This window comes from Ochlerotatus camptorhynchus, unplaced genomic scaffold, assembly GCF_037179485.1.
Source record: "Ochlerotatus camptorhynchus isolate MF236.1 unplaced genomic scaffold, CSIRO-AGI_Acam_v1.1 ptg000304l, whole genome shotgun sequence".
Taxonomy (NCBI): Eukaryota; Metazoa; Arthropoda; class Insecta; order Diptera; family Culicidae; genus Ochlerotatus; species Ochlerotatus camptorhynchus.
Window position 1 is genome coordinate 1,768,905 of NW_027040792.1, and position 12,484 is coordinate 1,781,388.

The following is a 12,484-nucleotide window of genomic DNA, read 5'->3' on the forward strand; positions in this document are numbered from 1 at the left end:
AGTCTACGCATTGACGAAGTTCCATATGTATTTGCTCGACTTCGAAATTCAACATGTGTCCACCAACGACTTCGGATGTGCAGATTTGTTATCCCGGCTCATCGACCGAACCAATCCACCAGAGGAAGAATTTGTGATTGCAGCACTCACCATGGAAGAAGATTTGGTAAGCATCCTGGCAGACACAACGGAAAAAGTACCAGTTTCTTTCGCAGCACTTCGAAAGGCTACAGCAACAAACAGCACTCTTCAAACCGTTACAAAGCATATCCATGATGGTTGGCCCAACAAAAATCTCTTCGATGCTGAAGTTCAACCCTACTACAACAGACGAGAATCGCTCAGTGTAATCGACGGCTGCGTGATGTTTGGCGATAGAGTCGTCGTTCCCAACATGTTTCGACGAAGGATCCTACAACAATTCCACCGTGGTCATCCAGGAATGGTTCGTATGAAGGCAATTGCAAGAAGCTTTGTATACTGGCCCGGTATGGATAACAAGCTCGAGGAATTCGTCAAACGCTGCGCGCCATGTTCCACAACTGGTAAAGCTCCGACGAAAACGACACTAAAATCGTGGCCCATTCCAAGTAAACCCTGGTCCCGGATTCACATCGACTACGCAGGACCTGTAGATGGTGTCTACTTTCTGGTGGTGGTCGACCAGCACTCCAAGTGACCTGAGGTGCACGTAACCAAATCGACAACAGCGAAAGCCACCATCAAACTATTGAACCAGCCGTTCGCTACGTTTGGTGTACCCGAGATAATCGTATCCGACAATTGCACTCAATTTTCAGGTCACGAATTCCAAGTATTCTGCACCAATCTCGGTATTCGGCACATCCGCACCCCACCTTACCATCCACAATCCAACGGTTTGGTTGAAAGATTTGTGGACACCGTGAAAAGAAGCCTTCGGAAAATTCGTTTGGATGGAGTAGAAACGCTTGAGGAAGCGCTGCAAACATTCCTGCAAGTATATCGCTCAACTCCAACCAGCGATCGGAAAATTTCCTGCTGAAATGATGTTCGGTAGGTCGATACGCACCGTGCTGAAGAGTCGAATTCAACATTCGACGTCACAGCGCGCAATGGAAGCGGAGAAAAGGGCCATCGAACCGGAGAAAAAGCTTATGCAGGAGAAGTATATTCTGCTGGAGGAGCAACTGGAGGAAGACAAGGACAATATGAGCAACCGCAGCCGGGTGAGTCGACGAGCAAGCTTGTAACGAGTGATGCAATGGGTGGATGAACAACCCTCTAATGTTGCACCAGAAGAAGAGGAATCTCATTGCAAGTGGAACGTGGAAGTGAACTGGTTGTGGGAAATAATATAGGAAGGTCGAGGAACTAAGAAGCCGGAAAATATGAATCGTATGGAGTTGCACCACAATCCGGCGCAGCCGCACGAAACAACGACATATCGGTCGCAGCTTCAAAGGAGTCAGTGGCGGTATACAGGCGCGATTCCCAAAACGGTTCCGAAGCGACAGGTCAACGATCACGTTACGCAAACTGTAGGTAACATTACCCAAAATGTCAATAAGATCGAACCAAATACATCTTCTGCTTTCCCGGCACCAAGAGTGCCCGAATATGGTCCTTCCCCCTCACAGTTAGCCGCCCGACAAGTAATGGCTCGCGACTTTTCCGGTAATCCCACGAATTGGCCAATATTCATAAGCAGCTTTAACAATACTACGCTGGCTTGTGGATACAACAGTGCTGAGAATCTCGCTCGTCTCCAGCACTGTTTGAAAGGCCATGCATACGAATGTGTCAAAAGCCGGTTACTGCTTCCCGAATCTGTTCCACAAGTAATCGATACCTTACGTCTGTTGTACGGAAGGCCCGAATTATTGATAAGTGATTAAGACTTCGGAATGGCAGTACGCTGCCTGTGCGACCATTTGGAAGCGCCCGGGCTACTAGAGCACCTTTCTAACCCAACCTTGCTGATGGAATTGGTGGAAAAACTACCGCCACACACCATGATGCAATGGGCGGAACATATGCAGCGGCACCCGGTTATCAATCTCAAAACCTTCGGCGATTTCATGCACGGAGTAACAATGTATGTTGGTGGGAGCAGCAGTGGCCAGCAAAAGCACAAATGAGCAGTCAACAGTCAGTCACCTTAGCGGAGTAGAACCAATCTGTGAGTCAGTGAGCCAGAAGGAGCGTGTATGTGTTTGCTGTAAGAAATTGGGTCATCGTATAGCAGAGTGCATGGTGTTCAAGTCGTATACCGTGAACGATCGATGGAAGCTCGCACAAACAAACGGTCTTTGCCGGAGTTGTCTCAACGCACACGGTAGGAGGAGTTGCAGAAGTGCGACACAATGTGTGATCGAAGGATGTCAATTCCACTGCTGCATTTAAACCGTTCGAGCGGTCAGCCTACGCCAAGGCTATCAACGGTGCAGAATAACACTCATCGACAATATAAACAAGCTCTACTATTTCGTATTGTTCCTGTCATCATCTCAGGTCCCCGAGCGTCCATCGAAACGTTCGTCTTCCTGGACGACGGGTCAGATCTTTCGCTGATTGAGAGTAGCCTGGTGGAGCAGCTCGGTATCGATGGATGGCCGAAACCGTTATGCCTCAAGTGGACAGGGAACGTTACCAGAGTCGAGTCGGAATCGAAACATGTTCGAGTTTCGATTAGAGGGGCGAACAGTCAGAAACAGTTCACCCTCAATGACATTCATACTGTGAAGGAGCTGACTTTGCCGGAGCAGAGCCTTAACTACGATGATCTTGCGCAACGTTACCGTTATCTTCAGGGTCTGCCAATCGTCAGCTACGAGAAGGCTGTTCCCCGCCTGATAATCGGCGTAAATAACGTAAACCTCACGGTACCACTGCAAGTGAAAGAAGGCAAGAAAGGCGAGCCTATCGCGGTAAAGACCAGGTTAGGATGGAGCCTCTTCGGTGGTAATGGTAAGGAGGCACTACATACGCTGAATTTCTATGCCTGCAAATGTACGAGTGACCAGCAGCTACACAATGCAGTGAGAGATTTCACGATGGAGGATACAAAGAGAATTATGGAGCAGACGACTATACGAGTAGGCGAAAGATTCGAAACAGGTCTATTGTGGAAGTACGATGACGTAGAGCTCCCAGATAGTTACAACATGGCGGCCAAGCGTTTCAAATGTCTGGAGCGCAAGATGATTCGAGATCCTGCACTGGCGGCCAACCTGAAGAAGCAGATTGCGGAGTACTTGCTAAAAGGATACGCTCGACGGAAGAGGAACTAGAACGAGCTGATCCGAGGCGCGTATGGTATCTACCGCTGGGTGAAGTAACAAATGCAAGGAAACCCGGTAAAGTTCGTCTACTGTGGGATGCGGCAGCTACAGTCGATGAAATACATATCACTGAATTCGATGGTGCTTAAAGGTCCAGACCAGCTTACGTCGCTTCCGGCGGTGCTACTTCGTTTCCGGCAGTATATGGTGAGAGTTTCTGCAGACATTAGAGAAATGTTCCATCAGCTGTTGATTCAAGAGTCAGATCGTCATGCTTTACGATTCCTATTCCGAAGTGATCCATCGGAACAATTGGAAATCTATTTAATGGACGTGGCGATTTTTGGAGCAACATCAACCAAAACGAGGTTTCCATCTCAGAAACTGGCTATCAAACAGCGCTGTAGTGCTAAACGAACTGAAGGAAGAGGAAACAAGATCCTCTGCTTGAGTCCAACAGACGGGTGCGACCGAGTATTAGGAATGCTGTGGCTCACGGTTGGAGATGAGCTGCGGTTTTCGATGAAAATGAAGGATGAAGTTCAGGAGGCCGACTAAACGACAGATGCTGAATATCTGATGGGGATCTTCGATCCATTGGGACTTCGGAGCGTGTTCCTACTTCATGGCAAAATACTTCTTCAGGATGTATGGCGAGCTGGACTGCAGTGGGACGAAAAGGTGCCGGAAGCAATATTCGACCGATGGATCAGGTGGACTGGACTGTTTCGTAAGATTGGTGACTTACGAATCCCTCGCTGTTACTTCAAGAAAGCGACCACGCAAACATACGATCAACTTCAACTTCACATCTTCGTTGATGCAAGCGAAGCTGCATTCTCCGCTGTAACTTACTGTAGAGTGGTCAACGCTGAAGGTAAAGCCGAATGCACAATAGTTGCTGCCAAGACGAAGGTCGCACCGCTCAAGCCACTCTCTGGGAAGTCGCTTGATGTCTTTTGTACAGGAGTGTCACAACGTCGAAGTGAAGCGAGATTTCTGTGGAGTGATTACGCGACTATATTGGCTTGGCTGCGAGCTGAGCACCGCCGCTACAAACAATACGTAGCGTGTCAGATTGGAGAGTTACTATCAACAACGGACATCGCAGAATGGCGATGGGTTCCCAGCAAACTCAACCCTGGGGAAAGAACCCGTGTCCTGAAGTCACTGACGAGCGGTTCAGAGGTCCGAATGGCCAAAGCAAACTAAGGAACTGGTGCAACCGAAAGAGGAACTACAGCCCTGATTTGTGATACAAGGTTCAACAATTCCAGCTACCATAGTGGATTTCTGTAGATTTTCGAAGTGGAGCCGGCTATTAGAAGTAGTTGCGTACGTGCACCGTTTTATGGACAATTGCAGGCGTAGAAGACGAGGAGAAGAAACACAATCATCGCATCTGAGCCAGGATGAGCTGAAGAAAGCGAAGAACACATTGATGCAAATGATGCAGTGGGAGGAGTATGCTGAGGAGATGAACTTGATATTGGGAAGACAAATGGAGCTACACAAAACGAGCGCATTGTACCAGTTGACGCCAACTGTGGATCAATACGGAGTTCTACGGGTCGGTGGAACAACTGGATCTGCACCACATACTACGTTTGATGCCAAGCTTCCAGTTATTATTAAGGACTACTGCAAAACGCTGGATCTGCTTGTTCACCTGCTTGACCACCCGTGCTGTCCATGTGGAGGTCGCATACAGTCTTTCCACACCGTCCTGCGTGAAGTGCATTCGCCCGTTTCATTTGCCGTCGTGGAACGCCAGCGGATAACGGCACCAATAATCTTTTTCTAAAGCAAGTTAACGAAATTCACGACGGACTGGCAGCAACTTTCACCAGCACAGATATCAAATGGATCTTCATACCACCACGAGCATCTCACATGGGCGGTGCGTGGGAAAGAATGGTGCGATCGATAAAGACGACCATGCAGACTGCGTACAGCAACGATCGAAAATTGAACGACGAAGGATTGGAAACACTGGTCGTTGAAGTCGAGGGTATCGTTAACAGTCGACCGCTCACGTACCTGCCACTGGATGCTGAAGAAGGAAAAGCCATTACACCGAACCAAGAGACGTATGCCAACCTACAGTAGCCTTTAGTGATCCAGCTTCTGCAGTAAGAAACTCCTGGAACCAGATTCAACACCAATTGGACGTTTTTTGGAAACGGTGGGTACGGGAACACCTCCCAATGCTGACGAGGCGGATGAAATGGTTCGGCGATGTCAAACCCGTAGCTGAAGGAAACCTGGTCCTGATTGTCCTGATTCTCACAGGAACGGCTGGATTCGTGGACGCGTTAAGGAGGTCGTGACAGCGAAGGATGGAAGAGTTCGGCAAGCTGTTGTACAAACTGCGAGGGGGATATTACGTAGGCCAGTATCCAAGTTGACTGTATTGGAGGTTGAGTCAGGGGGTAAAACTGGGACCGGTGGCCAGTGTTACGGGGGGTTTCAGGTTGGCGTTCCGCATTGTCGCCCCAGCTGAACTCCGATGACGGCTGTCAACGGTCAGCTGAACGTATGACAGGTGACAGTAAGGAAAGAAGGGGACAAACTACTTCCGACGAGGATAGCGAAGCAACATGCGAATTAGTGGCTACTCCAGCGAACATTTGTTATTCTAAAATTTATTAATACCTAAACGATTCAATTTGTTGCTAATAGTGATGTTTTGCCTAATTAAAAGCACATACAGAAACAGTAAGTTGTACACTTAAAACCTATTTACACGCAATTGTAATACCCTAAAATTTGTTGCAGTTCCTAAACAAGTAACAAAAAATAGATTTCAAGCATATCTTGATGCTTGCATATCTTCATGCTTGCATCTGTTGATGTGCTGCTCAAAACCCGGTGTCCGAAACGTTTAATTTTTCATTCTGCCTGCCGTAACACAAGTTATTGCGAAAAACTGGAAATTATATCTTATATAGGTTAGAGAACTACTTCGGCTTAATCGCCCATTTTCGGCCTATCGAGCAGAAAACTTCAAATAAATCCATGATTTCAGAACTAACAAGTTAATTAAGCGTTTGGTACGATACTTTAGTTAATAAGCTACCGAACGAAGTCAATGAGAACGTGTGATATGAATGTTTGCACCCATTATTCCCAAAAACAAAAGAAGCGCTCCGAACGAATCATATTTTATCTTCATCCGATAGGCCGAAGTGAATTCATTGGCGTTTCAATGCGTTGGGCTGAGTTTAGAATCCTTAGGCCGAGTTTGGCGTCAAGAAGCAGTGTTAGACTTTTGAAAATATCTCAATGATTGGTTTCTCTTTATCAAACCTTACGGAACGTACGGAAAGGTAAATAAATTTGAAAGTCATCAGTAATAATAACATTCCGTTTGGTGATTGAGAAAAACTAAGTGCGGGTTGTGCTTAATAGGCCGGAAATGGGGTAGTTAACCCTATATCTTCATTTCCATAGCAACACTTAACACATGACCGCTTGAAACATTAAAAAACCTTCAATTTCAATATATCTTCAACAATCTTCACAAAATATGAAATGTCTTCTAAATGTCTGCAGGATAAAAATGTCTTTAAAGAATTTCAAATGTCTTCATATCTGGTATTCTTGCGCTGAAGTTACATGTACACGGACATTCAACTCTTGGTAACCCAAACAATAATTGCCATCGGATCGACGTAGAATTACACAACGTTTTCGATTAAGTTTATATGCATCGTATGCAATGTGCCATTGCCAAATATATCTTATCAGCAGTTGAAAAGAATACTTAAATAGATCCACCCTTCTTCCAACCACCTACAACCACCCCTGAACAGAAACTGCGAAAGCATGCACATGCACATATGTAACCAAGGGTTACATATTTCCGTCGTCCGTCCAGCCAACAATCGAGTTTGACACGGTTCAATTGACCTTAAAAAGAAGACACAGCAAGACAGACGGCAATTTTCCAGCCTGTTGGCAGAAATTGCTCGTTATCTGCCGAAGCAAATACCCAAAGTTGATGAGTCTACTTTTACTACTACAACACACAGACCTATATCTGTTGAACGAAACACTCGTTTCAAGAGCCCTGCTGGGAACTACTAAGACTAAGAGAGCCCCCCCTAAATATGATAACAACTACGATTGGCCACCAACAACCAGCAATCCATACCTCAATTTTCCACTCGAATCATCCGCCTCCGTCAGTCCGTCCAACGCCAGTCAGTATCTCTAGGTCGTAGAGCTGTTGAATGCCTCACTTCGTTCACTTGTGTGGTTATCTATTTTTTTCGTCTTCTCCTCACTGACCGGCTATTACAGCAGCCACCACCGAAAAAAAAAAACACGCAAACCTCGAAGCACACCAGCTTCACTGCACTTCACTTGCTTTATCTCTTATTTTCGCATATATTTTTTCGGTTGAGCGAGAGAATCACTTATTTCCTATGATTTGGCACAAAACATCATTCCTGCACTCGCGATTCTCTTCTTGATCTGGAATCAATCACTGCTCTGCCACCGTTACGGAGAATCTGAAACGATAATACAAGCAAATTTCGAGAGTTAAAAATCGTTACGCAATTCATGGATGCGAACCGGACGAAAACTTGCCGGGCAAGATCGCGCGGAATGGCAGCCGACAGCATAACTAAAGTTAAAGTACAGACCAACCCGAGAAGACCAACCCCAATTGAAGCTGCGGGAAAGTTGTTCGGCTTGTACTCAGAGTTGCGAATTTTGATTCTCCCGATTCAACGACGACGACGACGACGACAGATAGCCCAATTCCTTTCCTGGTTTTGGTTGCCGAAGCCGATGCCGGGGAGGACCGGTTTTTATTGTGCTCGGTGGTAGTTTGGCACCACGCACAGAGAAGCCTTTCATATAAGTGGAGGAAGCGAAATTTGGAAACAGCTTGATCGTGGGGGATTGATCGAAGATGGGGCAATTGAAGCTGGGAATTGCGCCACGTGGTTTTTAGAAATTGAAGAAAACGAACGATTACAGCAGACATTTGCTTGAAAAGCGGCTTGCATGGATTGAAAACTTAAAATTGCTGATTCTATAACGCCTCTGAGTTGCCCTAATAAAAAATACCATAAACGAACGATAACCCAAATTGTCGAACTTTTCCACAAATGGTTTGGATGATACCCCAAACACGTCGTTAAGAAAAATAACCATACAAATTTTATTAGGGTGGGCATACCCTATGATTTTTTTGGTTGTCAATACACCCTACACTACCCGTCATAAGTATGGACTCGCATAGAAAAATATTGCAATACTTATTTGAATATTGCATCACGTTGAAAAGTTTGGCATCACTCAAAGGAAATGTCTCAACGTGTTTGGAATTAGTTCGGAAAGCAGTGACCCACACCAGAAGCGTATTGAATCTACTTCGGAAAGTATTTAATCAAATTAGAAACTTCCAAAATAACTTAATCGCTCCACAAAAGTTCGGAATCACTTCTGAAACATTTCAGAAAGTACTGAATAGCTTATGAAAAGTTTGAAATCATTTCAAATATTACAGATAGTACACTTCGGAAAAGATTGAACACCCTTCGGAATGCATTGTATCGCTCTAGAAATGTTCGTAATCACTTCTGAATAGGGTTGTCAGTACCGGGCCCTTTTTACGAGTACCGCTATTTCGATACCGGTACCAAAGGATTTTAATAAATAGATAAAAATGAGAAACGCTATTTATTTAAAGGAGTCCGGAATTGGCAACTCCCTGTTGCTGACGTTTCGTGGATAGAGGGCGAGCTCTTCTCCCCATCTATTAGAACGTTCTTCCACACGATGGCATGATTTGGTTTCTGGTTGTATGAACCAGGGTGGCAAGTGAATTTCCATTTTAAAATTCCTTGTTTTTTTCCTGGTTTTCCTGGTCAATGATTTAAAAATTTCCTGGTTTTAAAAACCATGTATTTAAAAAAACAATTTTTAATACAACAAAATAAAGTGAATCCTTGTACCATCATTCTTCGCGCAATGCAGAATTTCACAAACCAAAATAGGTATTAATGTTCTTGTGAATGCCCGTGAAATCTTAATCCGATTGTTTGCTGTAAAGAAGCTAGTAGGGAGCCACGCTACTTCGTCGTATCATGGCGCTTATTTCCGTTCTATGTGCAAAAACTATAATAGCAAAGTGTTATCACCTTTGCTTACAAGATTAATTACGATTTACACTGAAACATTTGCGATAACCCGTAAAATGGGCGATTTTAGGGGTGTATGACGAAGAAAACCTGAGATACGACGGACTAGCGCGAAGTCCTATCTAATGTCTGAATTTAGAGATCTATAAGCCCCTAAATTTTGAGATTTATGTTTTTGAAACTGCGATTTTTTTTAACTTTATCATTGCCATTTTTAGAAAATGGACTAGTTATCTCAACGTTTGTTTGTTTGAAATTTCGAAGTGTGATATGAATGATATGAATTCTAACAAATTTTACGGATTTCCAGTTTGTTTAAATTTTCCGCAAATTGTCAACGATTAAGGATCTTATTTAGCGGAATTTTGATTACAACATGATTTCAAAATCATATGATTAAAAGATTTCATAAACAACGCTGGTTTAATAACTCTTATTTTTACAAAGACTGTCTGCTGAAGGTCATAGAAACTTCCTAAAGTTCGTAGAACTTCCCTGAAGCGTTAAGGTAGTATTGGCTGTATTGTCTGAATTTTATGGGACTTCCCCGAAGTTCGAAGGACTTTTTTTTAAGATCTTAGGACTTCCCTGAAGTTCGGAGTTTTTTGAAAGTCATAGGAATTTATTAAATATCGTAGAAGTACCACGAAGTTCGTAAGACTTCCTTCAAGTTTGAAGAACTTTCTCGAAGATCTGAGGACTTCCCTGAAGTTTGAAGGACTTAACTGAATATATGAGGACTCTAAATTTAGAAAACCTCCCTGAAGTGCATAAGGCTTTAAAAATCGAAGGGTTTTCCAAAAGTTTGTGGGTCTTTCCTTAATTTCTTGGAAATTCCCTGAAGTTTGGAGAGCTCCTATGAATTTCGTAGGACTACCTGTAGTTAAATCGACTTCTCGGAAGTTCTAGGAACTTTTTTGAGCTTGGAGAACTATGTTAAGTTTAGAGGACTTCCCAAGAGTATTGAAGACTTCTCTGAAGCTCGGAAAAAATCCATAAGTGTCATAGGATTATCCTTAAGTTTTAAGCAATGCCTAAATGTCGTAGAAGTTACATTAAATCTGTAAAAAATTCTGTAAAATTCGTAGTTATTCCCCAAAGATTAAAGGACTTCCCTGAAGTTCGTAAGGCTTATCTGAAATGTGTAGAACTTTTCTGAAGGTTCGGAGAGATTTCCTGACCGTCGTAGGTCATCACAGTAGTTCACAGGATTTTCCTGAAACTTGTAAGACTTTCCCGAATTTTGTAGAACTTGCATGAAGTTCGAAGGCCTTATCTGAAAGTTTTTAGAAATAGAACTTTTTTATTGAACATGTTAAACAGGTACTTCAAAGTAGTTACGCGTCGGCACTGCTTAAGTCTGCTATCAATTAAGTACAAATCTACATGCAATTGATTCGAGAGAAAAAAAAACATTAAAAATAAATACAAAATATATTTACTAAATTCTCAGGGTAAATTTTGTTCATCAATGTTTAGTTGTGTGAAAGATTTAGCTTGAACAAAATGGTTAGTTTTGACCTGATTATAACAAGAAACTTTGACATACATAAAATTTAAAACCTATTTAAATTATACAAACAAGATTATTTTTCTGGTCGACTTATGAAATTCCTGGTTTTTCCCGGTTTTTCCTGGTGAAAATAAATTCCCGACTTTTTCCCGGTTTTCCTGGTTCACTTGCCCTGATGAACTTACTTCTGGAAGGAGATTCTCTATCACTCCTGCGGGTGTCGCGTACATGTATCTGCTTACGGGGCCGTCCCACCATTTTTGGTCCTTCATACCGGAGTTGTATACGATGTTATATATTCGACGTTTCACTCTTTGGAGTTGACACTCTTCATGAGATATAGTGTTGTACCATCTTCCGTTCAGCGCAAAAGTCTTACGATCTACTAAAACTAACCCTGATGAAGGGCCCAACACCTGGATCGAAACCCAAACATAATGAATAATTCTTCAAGATTTTTAAAAGTCTAGACTTTTCAGAAGTTTTTGGTGCATCTCTGAAGCAGGGTGGCCAGTGACTTTTCATTTTGAAATTCCCGATTTTTTCCCGGTTCAAATCTTAAAAATTACCCGGTTGTTGATGTTCAACAAAAAACGAAATTGTACGCATTTTTAAAAACTTGGCCAACTGTAAATTTTCAGTGGTTATTTGTGGGAATAATGAAAGCCAAATTACAGAAAGTGTTTTCTTAAGCTATAGGAAAAATTCAACTCTATGAGTCACTTAATGTTTTCAAAACAATTTATTGATCTTTCGAGATGCTTTGGTTAATCGAATTCTACCACTTTTTATGATCGATATATCTTATGATTCAAGCCCTAGAATTTATTGAGTGACAGAGATTAAGATCACTGGGCCAAATGCTATCTGGATGAATAGGTGAATTGTGAAGAGTAAGAGATTTAATTAAAAAAATGTTTCAGAAAAATGAACTGGGTACAAATGAGAATTAGAGCAAATTGATAGTGATATGGGATAAAGATATGTATTCACTAATAGATTATTTACTAAAAAGATAGATTTCCAAGATTCTGGGGCTTTGAAATTTGTGTAGGGTCTGAAAATTTAACTTTTCTTCAAAATTTGGGATTAATTCTTTTTTAATGCGTTTATTTTTTCAGGCTCATTTGCTGTAGCTTTGCGGAGCCGATATTCATTGTTTAGATTACAAAATTACTTAAAACTAACGTTAGTAAAGCGGGGGCCGATTACTTGCGGCTATCTCGAGGTTAGGGGTAACAAATTGTAACAATTGGATGGCAGGGTAGGGATTGTGAACACAAGGTTTGGAGAGCAATGTGCTCTTGATCTCGAACTAAGCGACACTCTATGAAAACGACAAACATGGGGGTACACCGATGGGCAGCTAACAACTTGGGAGAACACAAGATGACACTAACTACTAAATCCTCATATCTATCCGTTTTAAAAACACATAAATTAAATTCAAATAGTTGAGATCTCGGCTCGCCAAGACATCTTTAACGGGTGTCGCGAGTTGTTTTCCTCGGGCCCTGAGGGATGTGAATAACTCAGATCTGGCAACACGG

General features: G+C 42.9%; 1 protein-coding gene across 1 annotated transcript in view; it reads right to left on the reverse strand.

The window, feature by feature from the left end:
- goe (gone early) overlaps nucleotides 1-12,484 on the reverse strand; it is a 284,648-nt gene that overhangs the window by 259,378 nt on the left and 12,786 nt on the right. The window contains exon 2 of the mRNA XM_065228890.1: nucleotides 7,420-7,780. The gene's annotated coding sequence lies outside the window, so the exon portion shown is untranslated. The remainder of the gene's footprint in view (nucleotides 1-7,419; nucleotides 7,781-12,484) is intronic.